The sequence below is a fragment of the Arvicanthis niloticus genome, chromosome 18 (assembly GCF_011762505.2).
Source record: "Arvicanthis niloticus isolate mArvNil1 chromosome 18, mArvNil1.pat.X, whole genome shotgun sequence".
NCBI lineage: Eukaryota > Metazoa > Chordata > Mammalia > Rodentia > Muridae > Arvicanthis > Arvicanthis niloticus.
This window is the reverse complement of record NC_047675.1, coordinates 11,435,730-11,453,491: the sequence shown is the minus strand read 5'-3', so window position 1 is coordinate 11,453,491 and position 17,762 is coordinate 11,435,730. Positions and strand designations below refer to the sequence as shown.

General features: G+C 53.5%; 1 protein-coding gene across 4 annotated transcripts in view; it reads right to left on the bottom strand.

The window, feature by feature from the left end:
• Adgrl1 (adhesion G protein-coupled receptor L1) overlaps positions 1 to 3,561 on the bottom strand; it is a 42,925-nt gene extending 39,364 nt beyond the window's left edge. For all 4 annotated transcript variants that reach the window (XM_076915483.1, XM_034523186.2, XM_034523187.2 and 1 more), the window contains exon 1: positions 3,319 to 3,561. The gene's annotated coding sequence lies outside the window, so the exon portion shown is untranslated. The remainder of the gene's footprint in view (positions 1 to 3,318) is intronic.
• Positions 3,562 to 17,762: the final 14,201 nt, after the last annotated feature.

The window sequence follows — 17,762 nt, the reverse complement described above, 5'->3', positions numbered from 1 at the left end:
CATGGGCTCCACAGAAAGTCAGGAGGACTGTGGGAGCTGAAGTCTGAAGCTGAAGGCACAAGCCATGTCCTGGGTGAAACTGCCTTTGTAAAAGCAGGATCTGAAGAGGGAGAGGGGGTGGGATGAGACAACACAAGACAGCACACTCTACACCCTAAAACTGAAACTCAAGGGGCTAAGGGTCTCTATTCAGTCTGGGGCTGCCCTCCTTCAAAGAAACACACACAGTCTCTCCCTCCCTTGTCAGGCTGTGAGCCTAGGGAATAGAAGTAGCCACTGTCCCAATGTCCTCAAGCCTGGAACCTGACAGAAAAAGCACTTATAAGTACCTGCAGTTTGCTCACAGAGGTGCACCAGCCAGCCCTTCTGGGACACACAGCAAGCTCACACTAGTAGGTATGGGGAAGGTATAGTCTTCCTGTCAGTGTGCACACACACAGCTACAGAAGAGTCACCCCTCGGCATGAGGGGTGCAGTCTGGACCCTCTCTGAACACAGGAACCAGTAGGTACTCACAGGGAATCATGGCAGTCACTAGCCCAGGCCTGAACCACAGAGTGTGCAAGAGGCACACACAGATGTAAGCAGAAGTGGAAACGGGCTCCGTTTGGAGACACCAGGTCTTCCCTGACTGTGGAAAGCCCCACCTCCAACCCAGGACCCCACTTTCTGTTCTATCACAGGCAGAGAGGCATGCAGTCTTGCTGGGTACCTCCAGCTCACCGGGGAACCCCTACCTCAGCAGATCCTCCTCCAGTGTCCCCACAGAGGGGCTGGAGGAGGGGAAGTGTCTGGCGACTGGAAATCCGATCCCTGAGAGAAGCCCACACAGAAACTAGAGCTTTCAGTGTCCTTGGTCAGGTCTGGCTGAGGAACCGGCAGAGGGCGGGAACGCAGACCAGAAGCTCCGTCTGCGGTGGGGGTGGGAGGCGGCTCCTGCCCCTACTACTCTTCTTTTGGGGTAAATGCTCTAGTGGTTTTGGGGGCCCACCTGACCCTCTTCCTTCCCCTCAGCTGGATGCTCATGGTGACGCTGAAGCACCAGAGGGTCTCTTGCCAGCCTGGTGGGATCGCCAACACAGACATGAAAGACAGTAGGCAGCACACAGTCCCATGTGCAGATGGAGACCAGAGGACTTGATGCTAACAGACTCCTCTAGCAGAGCCAGGCACTTACAGGCTCCTCCCCCCTCGTGGGGCTTCCAGAGCGCCCCCTAGGAGAAGGGGATTCCCCAGGGCAGGCTGGGAATAGAAGCCTGGCTTCGAATCTCTGGCCTTCTACCTCCTCCTCCCAGGCTCAGTGGCCCAGGTGCACTAATCCCCAGCTCCTCACCCTCCCCCAACTCTGGGGCTATCTCCACACCCAAGGGTGTCCAGCAGCACAGCTGATAGTGGGGTATACCAGTTCCCATGAACGGGAGTAAGGAAGCACATCAGAAGGCAAAAACAAGAGGGTGGCCCAAGCCAGAGGAGGAAGATGATGACATGCCAGCATGAGAGCCGGTAACCACACATCCACATCCACGGCCGTGCTCAGTGTAAAGGTGCCATGCCGCCAGCCATGGAATTAGTTCTTTTCCGCCTTCCAGATGATTTTTCATCTCTGTAATTAATGGGCAAGTCATATCTGAACGGCATGGCAGGCAAATTGCTAGTTAGGAAAATCACAGATAATTTTCTCGATATGATAATGAAGGTTGTATTCCGTCTCTTATTCTCCCTGTTTTCCTCCTACTTTTAAGTAATAAATTCGGCATTAGTGGGCAGGGTGTGGGGAGGAAGGAAGTCACCTGTCCCCAAAGCTGGGACCAGTCTTAACAATCATCCCCCAACACACACACGAAGGTCCCCAGTTCCTAACTAGGCAGATGGAGAAGAGGATGCTAGTGGGGACCCTCAAAGGAACACCCTGACATTGCATGACTGATGGGGTAGTGCCAGGGTCTAGGGAGCAGGCAGCGCTCAGGGAGCCGTCAGGCTGTGGGCCAGACAGAGTTGGGTCTGGGGTCGGATTAAAGACTCATGCCTGCCCTTGGGGTGCTGGAAAGAGAAGCAGGTACCAACGGCCTCTCTCAGAAGCACTGGAGGTCAACAGGCCCAGAATTGACATCCACCTCAGGTGTCCTCCACACCTGTCCCTACACTGTCCAACTCTCTCCACGATGACCCTCCCTACTCCACTGGAGGCATGAGGGTAAGCAGAGAGAGGGGGAGACAGACAGAGATAAAGAGGCTGCCAGCCATCTTGGCGGCCATCTTGAACCCCTCCCCCAACTCCCCCAAACGCACCACATGTTTGGATATGGGAAAGACAAATCCGGCTCTGGGTCCCAGAGGGACTGGGAAAGAAGGGGGCTCTCTGGTTCACAGTGGGACAGGAGGGACATCAGCAAAGAGGCCAAAGCTGAGGAGAAGGCGGGGTGGGGAGACAAGGAAGGTACAGTAATAAGACGCTGGGCAAGGATAAGGCTGGAAGCTAACCTAGACGAGAAGTGTACAGATTGGGATGTGTGAGCTTAGGGGTTGTTTGCTGGCGGGGCGCCGTCTTCACATAGGTGCCTGGGGCGCACTGAAGTGATGCCATTTGAGGGCATTTTCTGGTCACTGCATGAGTACACACTACGCTCCCACGACACACACAGACACACACACGAACTGGACTTTCATCCCAGGACCCTCAACTGGGAAGATAACAACTGAGCCACAGCTCTATTTCAGGAACACCTGGAAGAGGGGAGAGAGCTCGTTCCGGTAGATCCAACCTGACAGCCTCCATCCGTGCTTAACTGGGTACCACCAACAGAAGATGCCTCACAGCTGCACCAGGGTTGCCCAAGGCGCCCCTCCGGGCTGCAACCCACTCGACACCCAGACAGACCTCTCCCCATCCCAACCCTGCCCCCGCCCCCAGCGCCACTGCCTCCCAGAGAAAAACAACCCTAAGTCCAGCATCCTGCGGTGCCAGACCCCCGACATGGCTTCTCTGGGGAGCCCGGGCCCGCGCGCTGCGCGCACACGCACCCTCTCCACTCACACCCAGACACCTACACAAACAGGGCGCCAAGCACCCGCGCGCACACGCACCGGGGACACGCAGGCACCGCCGCGCCGCTTCCCCACAAAGGCCGGCGCGCGCGCGGGCACACGCAGCCACGCGCGGGCACACTAGCGGTCCCCTCCCCCTGCAGGGCACCCTGCGGCCGCCCATCCGCACCCCCACCAAGCCCCTGGCGGGCGGGGGTAGGGTGCGTCCCCCGCCCCTCCCGCCGCGCACACCTGGCCCAGGTGCGGCGTGGCCTGAGACTCCCGCACACTCACCTGTCCAGCGGCGCTTCGGGGTCGGCCGTGCGCGCTCCTCCGGCGGCTCCGCGAAGCCGGGCCCCCCGCCCGGCACATCTCCCGGAGCCCGGCCCAGGGGGAAGCGGGGAGGGGGTGGCTGAGCGAGGGAGGACTCCGTGTCCCTTCTTTCCTCCGGCCCAGCACTGCCGCCACCGACCAAAATTTAAAAGGGAAGAAAAAAATAAAAGGAAAGAAAAGGCGGATCGCGGCGCTCCGGAGGCGGCCCCGGCCCCGGGCGCGCGGGTCTGCGCCCCTCCCGGGGAGCGAGGCGTGGAGGCGGAGGGGCGGGGGCGGCGTCAGAGCTCGGGGGGCTGGGGCGAGGCGGAGCCCCCCGAGGCGGCGCCGGCTGCCCGCATCTCCCCCGCAGCTCCGCGGCCCCGACGGAGGCGGCACGTGTGTGCCCAGGCGACTTCCCAGCGCCCCCGGACGGCAGCGGGCGAAGGGTTAACACGGCTGCCCGGGCGGCCGCGCAGGCCCCCGACGCCCGGCGGCGCCGCTCCTGGGCCCGCGCGGCCCCATCCGCCGGGGCGTCTCCGGCAGACGGCGGGGCGGGGGCGTCGCAGCGCCGACTGCTCCCGCGCCGACCGCTCGCGCTGCCCGCAGGGGGCCGGGGCTACACAGCTGGAAGCGGGCGCGGCGTCGTCGCGCCCCCGGGGTGGCCGGAGCAGGGGGCGCGGGGCTGGGCCCGTGGGCACCGCAGGACGCGCGGAGCGAGCGGGCGCGGGGCACCAGCAATGACAAGCCGCCTGCTCTCGGCGTTGCCGGGCCCGCCGGCTCCGGGAGGGGGGCGGCGGGCAAGCGCAAAACCTGGCCTGGACTCGCCGCCCGGGACTAGCCTCCTCAGCCCTCCCGTGCGCCCCGGGGAAGGGCCCGGAAACCTGGCCTGGAGTTCCACTCGCCTCCCCCAAGGAAAAGTGGGCAGAGGGAGGCGACGCGCTAGATCCCCCTAGTTGGGCCTGGGGGGAGGGGGTGATGGGGTGCGACGGGCGGCAGGAAAAAACCGGAACGGAGTCTACAGCCGTGCTGTGCAGAAAGGCGCCTAGCCGGTGAGGGGTAAATGGAGAGCTGTGTAAGGACTGCGCAAAACCTGGTCCGGATTTGGCAGAGAGGGTAGGGATTGGAGGGGCGCGGTGGAAGCGGGGGGGGGGGGGGGGGGGCGGGTAGCTGCGACAGGGCCAGATGCACCCGGGGCACGCAAATTTCGGTCCGGATTCTTCCAAGGGAGATGGAGTAATGCGTCAGTCCTGTGCGGTGGCAACAAAAAAGACCTGGACCAGAGCGTCTCCGACCCGGGATTGCAGGAGGGTCGGAGGGGGTGCTTAGTGACTGACAACGGCGGCGTAGGCTGTCCCCCATCTTCCTAACAGCGACGTGCGGTGGGGAGGGACAAAATGAGGGCTGGACTGAGGTACGGAGGGATCCCGCGCGCTGGCTACAAGAGAGCCGGCAGGTAAAAGCAGTATCTGGATCCTGGGTGATGCGACAGGAAGGGGATGTGGTGTGGATCCCGCTACCCTGGGAGACCAGACCTACAATAAAAAAAAAAAAAAAAAAAAAAAAAAAATGAAGGAGGGACGCAAAGTCAGGACTGGAGCTTAGGAGGGATGGGATGAGAACAGCCCCCTCCCCCAAACAGAGAGAGAGAGAGCCTTGGCAACCGGACAGGGTCCTGGAGCTGACCAGGCTGCAGGAGCGGAGGAGAGGTTAGTGTCTATAAACGCCTCAAGCGTCTGGCTTTGGAGGGGGTGGGTAGAGAAGGGAAAAAAATTGAATTTTAGGTTGATGGCGAGAGCAAAAGCCCGGTGCAGATTTTCACAACGTAAGATCTATACTGCAGGTGATGGACTCGAAGAAGTAGGGCAGCGGACCGGACTTAAGATTCCTAGGCTTTGGACTTAGTGAGTGAAGCCAGAGGCTGGGTTCAGCCCCTCAGCTACAGATGAAGCAGAGGATTCCTTCTCTGGGTGGGAAAGGCGGTCGACCTGGCCCAAATCTCTGGAGCCAAAGCTACCACTGCCTAAACCTACAGTGGCGGGGCGGGGGACAAGGGGGGCTATAAAGCTGAGCCTTGGGCCAAAACGAGCCACCCTAGTAATATAGAAAACTCAGTGCAGGGGAGGGGGTGTCCGGGGAAGATGGAGTCCTGAGAGGTAAGAGGAGAGCTTTGGAAGCTGCCGCTCTGAGAATCCGTTTCACGAAGGATGGGTGCTACTCTTAAGATTGATGGCTGAGAAGCAAAAACTGGGCTTGGATCCTTAGGAAGGGAAGGGAATCCACCCAAAAGCAGCCTAAATACCAGATCCGGCTGCTTATTCAAGTTCAAAGTCCGGCTGACTGTTAGCACTCGGGACGCCTTAAGGAGTGCAGATAAACCCTGATGTGGATTTTCAGAGAATGTGATGTGCTCAGGTTAGAGCTGGGGGTGGGGGTGGGGGGTGGGAATGGGGGAGGGTTAAAAGTCCATCCCAGTGTCCGTGGAAGGCAACGCAGTGCTGACCAGGCTGCCTGATGAGTGGGTTAAAGTCAGGAAAGGGTTTGAGAGTGGAAGAACTTGGGTGGGTCTTGAATAGGAACAAAGATTATCCACGAATAGGCCATTAACCTGCTTCCAATAACCCCTTCTGTGTAGCAGGAGCTGGTGGGAGATTGGGCCGGGAGGCACTGCTGGCTGGTTGAGGAGTAGAAGCCACTACCGAAAATTTAATTTCTACTCCTTTAAAAAACACACTTTCCTTCCAGGATTAGGGGTCCTTGACTCTACAAAACCTAAAACCTGTGGTCTCCAAACTTCAGGGAGCAGTACTTATGTGAGGTGCCCCGGCCCTCCCCCTCCCCCCACCCAGGAAAGACTCCATGTTTGAAGAGCAGCAGCCATGAACCTAAGTGACCAGGTCCCAGGAACTGAATCCAGGGAACCAAAGATACACCTTGAGTGCAGGAAAGATGCTATCCTTTTTGTGACTGACTGGTGGAGCGGAGGGACCCATCTCTCTGTGTCAGTTGCCTACTTTGACATTATCAACGGATCTCTAGAAAGCTCTACTCCCCCAGCATCTGCAAGTGGTGTGTGTGTGTGTGTGTGTGTGTGTGTGTGTGTGTGTGTGTGTGTGTGAAGGCCTGGATTCCACCTCCAGCCCAAAGGGAGAGGGAGCAGTGCTTTAGCTATTAGCTTCCTTTCTCCCCAAGCAGCCCTCCCATCTCCCCTGCCAAGGCAATCCAGGAGGTAGTTTGAACTAGCACTCTCCATTATGAGGAAAAGTCCTGGTATAGTTTTTTAAGGACCAAGGATCAGTTTGGAAAAATCCTAGCAAGATGTCCCCTCCCCCTCCCGCTTTACAGAATCCTTCTCTCCCCCAATTCTGGTGGCCAGTGGTGCGCCCCTGGTGGCGGCCGAATTGGCTTGCCAGCCTCCATCCTAACCGGGATCTTGGGTTCTTGGGCAGAGGGCTCAGAAAGCGAAGGATGCAGGGAGGTTGTGAACACGAAGAATCACCCGCACACCCTGACTCTGCCTGCGCAGTCGCAGTGGAGGCTGGCAGCCGGGCTCAGGGAACCAAAGCGTGTGTGTGTGTGTGTGTGTGTGTGTGTGTGTGTGTGTGTGTGTGCGCGCGCGCGCGCGCGCGCGCAGACTCTCCCGCTGCGGGTACCCCTAACTCCCAACTCCTTAGTAGTACCCGAGGCCCTGACACGGTGCACTTCACTTGTAGCATCCTGCCTTTCACTTTGGGACTCTATGCAGAGTGATCACGTCGTTCCTTGCCACTCCATTCTATACACCATTAGATCCTTATGCACCGGCTGTCCAGCATAGGGTTGACACCCCATCTTTTGAGCACCATGTACTTGAGGGCACCAATGTGCAAAGTGTCTGGGCATGAAGGTACCCAGTGTTCTGCATCCTTGGGATTCCATAGCCTGAGCATCTAGCATGTTATGCACCTCAGTCTAAGACATAATAGTACCCTCTGAACTCTCAGTGTGTGGGGCCTACCGGCTCTGGCTCACGGGACCCCTGCTGCACCTGCAAGATCGACCCGCCCTGTCATGGGAGGTGGATGATTGGGATTTTATGCGCTCTTGCTGTCCCTCGGGGCTCCCTGTACCGGATACCTCGAGCAATTTCTGAGCTGCGCCCAGTACCACACTCAGTACCCACTCAAGTGAACATCGAGATAAAGGCCTCACTGAGTGCTGGACATTGTGAGCACACCTTTAACTCCAAACTCAGTCCACTGGCAGTGAACACAGTATCTCCTCTGGGACTGACATTCTGATTGGTGAAACAAACAAATACAAGGTCCTGCAAAGGCATGCAAGATGCCACCAAGACACAAGTGTCACCAAGGAAAGGAAAGAAAATGGACCGCGAAATGGTGGCAGGTTTTGCGATATAGGAGTGGGAAGGAAGACTGAATTCATGTTAGACAAACACTCTCCATAGCTTTAGCCCTGCGATCTTTAGTCAGGGGAGGTCCCTCTGAGAAGATGGGGTTTGAATAAGGATCTGAGAAAAGGGAGGAGCCACAGGGTTGGGGTGGGAATATGAGGAAGGTCCTTCCAAGGCAGAGTGAGCAGCCTTTTCCTGGGTCTGGAGGCAGGAGCATTGAGCAGATCAGTGAAGGGCCCTTCAGATGAGAGAGGGGAGGGAATGAGTATTTTGTTGGCTTAGTGGGTTTTCAGATGGAACATTGTTGAGAGGAAAGGAAGGCTGAGAACCAACTCAAGTGTTCACAGGTCCTTCTGGCCACTAGGGGGAGAGTGTGGGGCCAAGAGCAAATGCCAGAGACTCCTGATGACTCTGACAGTGAGACCCTGGGGGGTGTGGCAATGGAGGTGGGGAGGAAGGTTTGAGGGGCTGGAGTGTGGTTCTGCAGTAGAGCACCTGCCTAAAATCCCTCAGTGAGGGGCTAGGAGTGTCAGTCACTCTTAGAGCGCTGGCTTAGAATCTGCTAGGGAGGAGCTGGTAGGGCTCTTGCCTGGGTCCTGTCTGTCCAAGGCAGTGTCCCCCCTCCCACCAGCACAGCAAGGAAGTGGAGCGAGGACTCAAGCAGATCTTAGGTTAGCTGAGCATCAGGAGGAGTCAGAACGCTTGACCCACCAACGAGCAAGCTGTAGCAAGTCAGCCTTGGGGGCATGGCCCAGGTGTGAGGAAACCCTCGCCTCAACTCACAGAGGGGCACTTGAGGCTCCAGATCTCACAGAACAATTACAGAACTGGAGTCAAAGCTGGGCGAGGAGGCACATGTCTGTAATCTCAGTGCTCTGGAGGCTGAGTAGGAGAAATGCCATGAGTTTGGAGCCATGTAGTGTGACAATATGTGACTCCATTGGTGTGAAATATCAGAGAGAGAGAGAGGGGAGAGAGACAGAGAGAGACAGAGAGAGAGAGAGAGAGAGAGAGAGAGAGAGAGAGAGAGAGACTGGGAAAGAGAGGACAGTGGCAGTTAATAGGGATTTCTATTGGGGGTGAGACTGATAGAAATACCGTGGACCTAGATACATGTACTAAGCCCTGGGCTGTCCATCCTGGAGTGGTTGGCACTTAATAATATTTTAGCCTCAGTTTTTAAAAATAGTATAAGTGGGACAGCAAAGAGGTTCAGCAAATAAAGGCACTTGTTACCAAGCACGAAGATCTGAGTTCGATTCCTGGAAGTCACATAGTAGAGAGAGAACCGACACCCACACACACATGCACCCACATAGTAAATATAAATTTAAAAAGTTATAGGGGTGACTTGAGAAAGCTGGGGAGACTGGGAAGCTGGTCATCAGATGAGGGTTGGTGAGTGCCGGCATAGGATGTAAGGGAAGGGTGGCCAGGTTTAGGGTATGTTGTAGAGATTCTTCTTAACCCTTGCACCTCCGTGGTGCCTAGCACCCCGTCCTCATGCCTGAGGCCCTCTCCACAGCACTGTCCACCTTAAAGTGTTCTTGTCTGTTGTGTGTGTCCTCCACAGGCACCTGTGTGGAAGGCTTGGTCCCCATCTTGGTACTGTTGGGAGTCGATTCACCTCTAGGAGTTGGAGTGTTAGAGGTCTTTGAATTACAAAGTGTCTTAGTTACTTTCTGTTGCGGTAATACAGACTCATGGCCAAGGCACTTAGAAAAGAAGGAGCTTATTTGGGGTTTATGATTTCAGAGGGTTAGAGTCATGACCACCATGGTGGGGAACATGGCAGCATTCAAGAAAGCATGGTGCCAGGCAGTGGTGGCGTACGCCTTTAATCCTGGCACTTGGGAGGCAGAGGCAGGGGGATTTCTGAGTTCGAGGCCAGCCTGGTCTACAGAGTGAGTTCCAGGACAGCCAGGACTACACAGAGAAACCCTGTCTTGAAAAAAACCAAAACCAAAAAAAGAAAAAAAAGCATGGTGCTGGAGCAGTAGCTGAGAGTTCACATGTATGACACAGGCTCAAGGCATAACGAGCTAACTGGGAACAGTGTAGATTTTAAACCCCAAAGCCCGCCCCAGTGACACACCCCCTCCAACAAGGCCACGCCTTCTAACCCTTCCCAAACAGTTCCACCAAGTGTTCCAGACCAAGTATTTAAACATATGAGCTTCTGGGGACTATTCTCGTTCAAACCACCACACTGAGGATGACATTGAAGAAAACTGTGAGGTCTCCTCCCTTCCTGTCTCCCCAGTTTACTTCCTGTCCAGGAACTGGATGGTATGTTCTCCACAACTCCTACCAAGAAAGATTCGTTGCTGTCAGGGGCATCTCTGTCTATACACTAAAGGCCTAGAATCAGCCATAGGCCTGAAGACAGCGGTAGGCCTAACACGCATGCCTGCTAGCACAAAGCCTTGGGTCTCTGTGGAAAAACACTAGAACAGGTGGCTAGAAGCTATTGTAAACAAACAGATAGTTGCCAGACTCTAGTCATAGACCTTGTAGATAGGTGACCTTGGGTAGAAAGTACCAACTTAGATTAGGTCAAGTGAATCATAGGCTGAGTCATGGTGGCCTGTCCCCTGAACCTTCACCCAGCTGACACACTGTTCTGGAAGATACCTGTACTTCCCCCTGAACACCTATGCTCCTGCATCATCCCCTTCCCCACATCCTGCCTTTTTGTGTATATAACCCGTGTGTGAAAAAGCAAAGTTTTCGATCTGATCAGCCCATAGACAGGTCGCCGTTCTTTGTGTCTTTGCCTGCTAACTCCCCACCCCCTCTCTTTCAGGTGATCTCCCCGGACCACTGTTTAATGTCCTGCTGGCCAGGACACGTTGCCTTGCCGCAGGCTGTATGTGGGCCAAAGATATGACTTTGGTGCTGATGTGCCACACAGTTGATATCTACCTGCCACACAGCGGACCTACTATGTGTGAGAGCGAGTTCCACCCCCATCACTACACATAGAACTAAGGGAAACCCTTCCCTCTTTATAAATTGCTTTCTTACGGGTATTTAGTCTCAGACAATTTTTGTTTTCTTGTCCCCGACAACACTTCAGAATAGGATCAAGTCAACAGGCAGGGAGAGGGGAAAGGGGTGTGTGTGGAAAGAATGGGTTAGGGGTTATAAAATAACAAACAAACAAAAAATCCAGGTTTGTACCCATCATTCTGTTTACACGTGTTTGTAGGGATGTCTCCCCTGTAGGTGCGGCTGGTGCACCTGCCAGGTGTCTCCCCAGATGCAGGCCTCCAGGCAGCAGGTCAGCAGCTTTTCTTACAGTGGGTACATATGAACTCTGCCACCACGGCAGACGCAGGAACAACTGGGGTCTGCGACAGTCAAAGTGGTGACTGGAGTCTGAAGATAGATTCTCACAGCTATGTTAGGAGGAAGGCTTCCTTTCTTTTCTTTCTGACCAGGTTTCATGTAGCCCAGGCTGGCCACTGACTGTGTAGCTGAGGATGACCTTGAACTCCTGACTCTAACTTCCAAGAGGGAGTGCAAGGATTACAGGTAGGCCCCACCTCACAAGGTCTTGTATGATGCCGAGGATTGAACCTAGGACCTAGTGCATGTCATGCAGACCTCCCACCAGCTGAGCTACATCTGCAGCCCCTTGTGGTTTTCTCTGATTTATGTCTTTTTATGGATATCAGGAGGCAGGACATGTTTGTTCCTTGACCACTGCTATAGGTCCACAGTCCAGAACTGCTCCAGGCAAATGGTGTTTATAAGGAGGTGAGGGTGTAAGCAAGAGCCTAGGAGGCTGCTGACTTGGTTCCAGTCTAAGCAGTGGGTATAGGTGGGCAGGGTGGCTGGTAAAAGGAACCCAGTTGATCCTGTTAAAATAAACCGTGCTTCTTTCCCTGCCACTAGGGGCCGCTGTCCTACTGTTCTGTGACCCGCAGGTGAGGCGGTGCGTCCCTTCTCCCCAGGTGTGCGGGAGGCGCGGCAGCCTCCCGGGCCCGAGAAGGGGAAAGCTGAGGTCTGAGGGGTCCGAGGGAAGGAGAATGCAGAGCGTGCCTGAGATGGAGACTGCGAAAAGAGCAAGTGTGGGGGTGGACGGGGGGGGGGGGGGTTGTGGTGAGAAAGGAGGCCACTCGGCGTTGCAGAGACTGGCGGTGTAGGAGTAGAAAGGAATTTGGAAGATGCCACCCCGACACACTTCAGAACAGGATCAAGAGACAGGTGAACAGAGAAAGAAGGAAGGTGCTGGAGGGTTGCCCTCAGTGTTTTACTGGTGATGATTTGGTTGATGTCTGGGGCCGGCTGAGATGACTGGGGTGTAGGTGGTCTGTAAGGTGGTGAGCAGCCCCAGGGAAGCTGATAGGAAGGAGGTGGGGGATGGAGGGAAAGGGAGGGAAAGATCGAGTTGGAGCAAGCGAGCAGTCATTGGGTGGCAGAAAACCTTAGTGAACTCCAGGGAACCAAGACAAAGGTGGAAGGTAGAGGTCAGGTTTTGAAAGAGAATCCCAGTGCAGCGGTCTTGTGGGTGTTGCCAAGGAAAGCATAGGCAGACTCCAGGCCAAAGTGGGCACCAGGGAGTGGTGGGGTCTGAGGCCCTTTGGAAGGGCTTTATGAGACTGAAGGGGCCCTTTGTATGAGGAAGAGAGATTTGAGGATAGAGAGAGGTTGGGGAAGGACAGAAAAGACAAGGGTGAATTCCACGGAGCTGGAGGCTCTGGCTCCAGGGAATAGGCAGTTCCTAATCACAGGCAGGCCTGCTGAGGGTGTTATAGAGCCAGTTCTGACCCAGGAATGAAGACCGAAGTGGGGAGGGAGGGAGCCGGTGGGGACCGAGGGCAACAGCTGGAGAACTTCAGCCATGCCTCTCTCGCTCAGTTTCTACAACTTGGGCGGGATGCTAGAACACCACGGGAACCCCTTCCCCATGCTCTGTTGAAAGTGGATCCTGGAGCCGGGCGGTGGTGGCGGCGCACACCTTTAATCCCAGCACTTGGGAGGCAGAGGCAGGCGGATTTCTGAGTTCGAGGCCAGCCTGGTCTACAGAGTGAGTTCTAGGACAGAGTGAGTTCCAGGACAGCCAGGGCTACACAGAGAAACCCTGTCTCGAAACAAACAAACAAACAAACAAAAACAAAAAAAAACAAAAAAAAAAACAAAACAAAAAAAAAGAAAGTGGATCCTGCAAAAGAAGCCCGAACCCAGCGTGACTGTGTGGGTTCTCCTCTTGTTACCTTAGTCAATGTCTGATCCACAGAGAGACCACAGGGGTTCTGGTCCACGACCTATTAGCTATGTTGCTTTTAAGTTTGTGGGGATGCAGGGAGGGAGACACCTGCCTGTACAAAGCCAACCTTGCCAGGGCCGGGCAGTGAGGACCCACTGCGTGTGCTCCCCGACCCCCCACCCCCAGCCCTGGAGTCTCAAGGGTTCCGCCATAGCTTTGTGACACTCTATGAACACACCCCTGATGCTCATGCCTTGTCCACCTGGTGGCACTGTGTTGGAAGGTGCTGGAAACTTTGAGAGGTGAGGCCTATCTTGAAAAATGAGATCACTAATGTCAGATCTTCCAAGGTTCTACCAAGTCCTCAGACCTGGCTTTTTCCTGCTTCCTGTTTGTGCTGATGTGAGTAATTCTGCCTCAGGCTCTCTGCTGAGAGCACACAGCTGAGTAAACATGGAGAGGGTCTTATGAAACCATGAGCCAAATAGATCTTCCCACCCTTAAGTTGTTCTGTCAGGATTTGGGTCACAGTGATGACAGACTAACTAACGGGTCAAGGTGGGGAGCAAGCTTTTAACACATGGGCCTTTGGTGGGAGCACTCCAAATCTGATCTGTAGTTTATAAAAATATAAATCCCCTAACCTCAGTAGATCAAATAGCAGACAATGTGTGGTCCCTTCCCCGGGACATTTAAGGACGGAAGCAATCCAGAGACGGTGCGGTCCTCAGGTTTCCTAAACACAGCATCGTGTTTATAGCTGAGAAGTCTAGAGAGAGACTTGCTCAGTGCATTGTGGGGCAGGAGTAGCACCCTTAGGTGCCACCTGCTAGATGCCAGGAGTATAATCCTAGTTGTGACCAAGATCTTTTAGGGGTGGAGGCAAAAATCCTCTCAGAGTAGAGCTTTGGGCGAGTGAGACTCTGTATAGAATATTCACTGCAACACAGACTTCTGGGATTTTGAGAGGTCCCTATCTTGAAGTAGATGGTGGTGATTTGATTAGAATATGGGTAAAAAAAAATTAGAGGGACTGAGGACATGGTTTAATTGTTAAAGTCATTGACGCCTAGTTGTAAGGACCCGAGTTCAATACCTGGTGCCTGTGAAAAGCTAGACAGCAGTGTGTCCATGCAGTCACAGCCCTGGGGGGCTGAAACAGTCTTCCCGGAGTGACTGGTTAGCCAGCCTAGCCTAGTGGCTGGGCTGTCTGTGTACATTTACAGAGTCCCTGTCTCAAAAATTAAGGTGGAGGGTTGGCAAGACAGCTCAGCAATAAAAGCCCTTGATGCCAAGCCTGAAGAAAGACCTAAGTTTGATACTCAGAACCCACATAGTAGAAGAAGAGAGTTGGCTCTGGAAAGATGTCCTCTGTCCTCCACAGGTGTGTACTGGTGCTTGTGTGTGTGTGTGTGTGTGTGTGTGTGTGTGTGTGTTTGAACATGTGCATGTACATACACATACATGAAAATTTTTTACTTAAACAATAAGGTGGACAGTAACTGGAGACAACATACGATAAATACTTCTGGTCCCCCCCAACATGAATAAATCCACACAGAAAAGTTACAGACCTGTCTTCTTGCTCATAACCAGAATACCACTGAGGGGCTGGAGGCATGACTCAGTGGTAGAGCTCTTGTCTAGAACCTTCCCAAGAGTGGCTTCAGGTGCCATCAAGTGGGAGGGTACTTGCCTAAGGTCTTGGCTCTAGACTCCACTGTTACACAAGGAGCCCAGAGCCAGGTTCCTCTGTTCTGGGCTGGAGCTTGTAACTCAATCAATGCACTTGCCTGACGCCATGTGGCCTTGGGTTCCATCCCCAGCATCAGAAATAGAAAAGCAAGATGCATGTGAATCAGATCACGAGAGTCAACCTGCCTCAGAGCCACCCCTCAATGCTGGCGAGCTGAGAGAAGCCAGACCCAAGCCGCTGAGTGCTCGGGTCTCTGTGAAATGTCTAGTGCAGACAGACCTCAGAGAGACAAGAGAGTAGATCAGAGGCTGCAAGGGACTGGAGAAAAAGGAGAGAATAAACGACTGCTTTGAGGTAAAGAGAGTGTTCTAGAGTTGAGAGATGACAGTGAATGCACTGAGCTGTACTTTGGTACTGGGGCTGGAACCCGAGGCTTTGAATTCCTAATCCCCCAAACACTGACCCCAGGCTAGCTCAGCCTAGCCCTTGACTTACCTTGCTATTATTTTGCTTATTTATTTTGTCCTTCATGTGTGTAAATACCACATCCCCGCCCCCTGCCCTGCCAGCGCCCTTCTCTCCGTACACATCTCTTTGCCAGACTCATGATTTTCATATTTAAGCAGGCCCATCTGTGGTGACCCTGGGTGTGGTGCTACCCACGGGGGCCTGGGGAGCTCAGCAGTGAATATGGTTTACTTTTCTTCGTTTCTTTAGATGATACTGTCTCATTCTGCAGCAGTCTGGCCTAGAACTACAGAACCCAGGCAGGACTCAAACTAATGGCAATCCTCCTGCCACAGCTTCCTGAGTTCTGAGGCGTCAGGTAACACATCCTTTTACCTCTTGACTAAGCAGTACGTTTATGCAGTACACAAATGACCAAACCTTGGGCATTTTTTTATAGCAACAGGAGCACACAACAGTGACAGCCAGAGGTGCCGAGATGTGCTTGACTTTTTTCTTTTGTAGAAGTGGCCACCATCTGCAAGCCCCAGGCTTCCAGGCTTTTTGAGGTTTCACTTGCCTTCTCGATGCTTCCACACTGCAGATACAGGCAGGAGTTGCCCAGGTGGCCACAGCTGGTCTGACTTATCGGCTGTCAGGCCTTCCCTTCCAGTCAGCAGCTTGAGCTAGCCTCTGGTCACTAGTCACTGTCTTTCCAGGGCTAACAGGTCTGGATAAGAGTAAATGCTCCCTGGATAAGAGGGAGTGCTCCTTGAAGCCAAGATAAACTTTTTTTTTCTTCTTTTTTTTTTTTTTTTTGTCTCCAATTTGCCTCACCCTCTCTTTGCAAGAATACCAAGCTTCGGAGGCACAGGAGGCCTCTCTTGAGATTCCTGATTTGTTTCTTTGTTTTTCCAGGCGGGGTTTCTGTGTAGCCCTGGCTGTTCCAGAACTCACTCTGTAGACCAGGCTGATGGTCTCAAACTCAGAGATTTGCCTGCCTCTGCCTCCCAAGTGCTGGGATTAAAGGCGTGCGCCACCACTGACCAGATCCTTTTATTATTTTATATTCATAAAATCATGGGTCTTATTGTGATAGTTTCATAATCACATACTTTGATCACATTTAACTCTCAAATCTGGCCATGGTGGTACACACCTGCAGGCTCAGCTTTTAGGGTGTCAGGAGGCCAGAAGCTGAGGGGCATCCACAGGGATAGAGTGAGTTCGAAGCCAGCCTGGAATATATGATACTCTGTGTTCTCAAAAACAATGAAAACAATGTCCCTGTCATCCCCTCCCTCCCATTGTCCCCATTCCTACACACACACACACACACACACACACACACACACCAGTATAAATAAAATAAAAAAGGAAATATTAAGACAAGACTGGAAAGATCAAATCAGGCAGTCCCAGAGGCCCTGGGCTTGTGTCTCATGGGCAGTTATAGGGTCACTGGGTCCTTGGGCCCCACCAAGCCACCTTTTCAGATGCACCACCCTGAGTGTGGCTAGAAGTGAATCCGTGGCTGCCATCCTCCCTGAGCCTGAGGAGTGGGAGGGAGAGGAGGAGACATTTTTCCATCTGTTCTCCCTGTGATGAAATGTGGTTTACATGCGCAGACCGACCTCTCCTCCCGTCTCTTCTATGCTCCAAGGGGACAAATAATATAGATTCCAGCAAATGGCTTTGCTGTGTGCTCACTGGCGTATGTTAATAATGGCTCATTTTATGCCCTGGAGAGGGAAAACATTCCATGGAGATATTGGGGATATGGGCCTCATATTCTCTCTCTCTCTCTCTCTCTCTCTCTCTCTCTCTATCTCACACACACACACACACACACACACACGAGAGAGAGAGAGAGAGAGAGAGAGAGAGAGAGAGAGAGAGAGAGATTGTGTATGTATGCACAATGACATGTCCAGAGAACATTCCAGAACATCCTATTGGGATCCCAACTGACCTTTCTTTCATTTATTTATTTAAAATTAAACTTACATTTCTTTCTTTCTGGGGGAGAGGAGTGTGCACAGCACCCACATAGAAGTCAGAGAACAGTTTCGGCGTTGGCTCTCTCCTTCTACTTGGGTCCTCCTCTTCTGAAGTGTGTGCTCTGGGAATTTGAACTCAGAACTCCGTTGGTCAGGATTGGCAGCAAGCACCTTTACCTGCTCAGCCATTTTGTTTTTGTGTGTTTAGTTTACTTTTTAAACATGGTCTCACTATGTAACCCTGACTAGCTTGGAGCTTGCTATGCAGACCAGGCTGGTCTTGAACTCACAGGATCCACCTGCCTCTGGATGAAGTGAAAATTTCTGGTTTCTTTAACAACTCAGTTGTGTCATGTGATGTTTTCCTGGCGGCTGTCTTTGTGGGAGGGCATGTGATGTTCTGCTGAAAACAGACACTTGAGAGGGGGCTTGTGATGCTTAGAAAGAATGTAAATGGAGCCCCACAAACAGTGAGAAGAAGCTAGTGCGTTGCTCCGCAGTGCAACGCTTCGCTGGTCTTCTCTGGTCCTCACTTCACAGAGAGAAATGCATCAAAGAACTTCTCCTGTATTCTGGCTGATTCTGGCCACTTCTGCTGACTCGGAGATTCTGCAGAACCCTGATGTTTCTGCTGGATTGAGCTGCCACTACAGATTCCTCTTTGGTGTTTGCTATTAA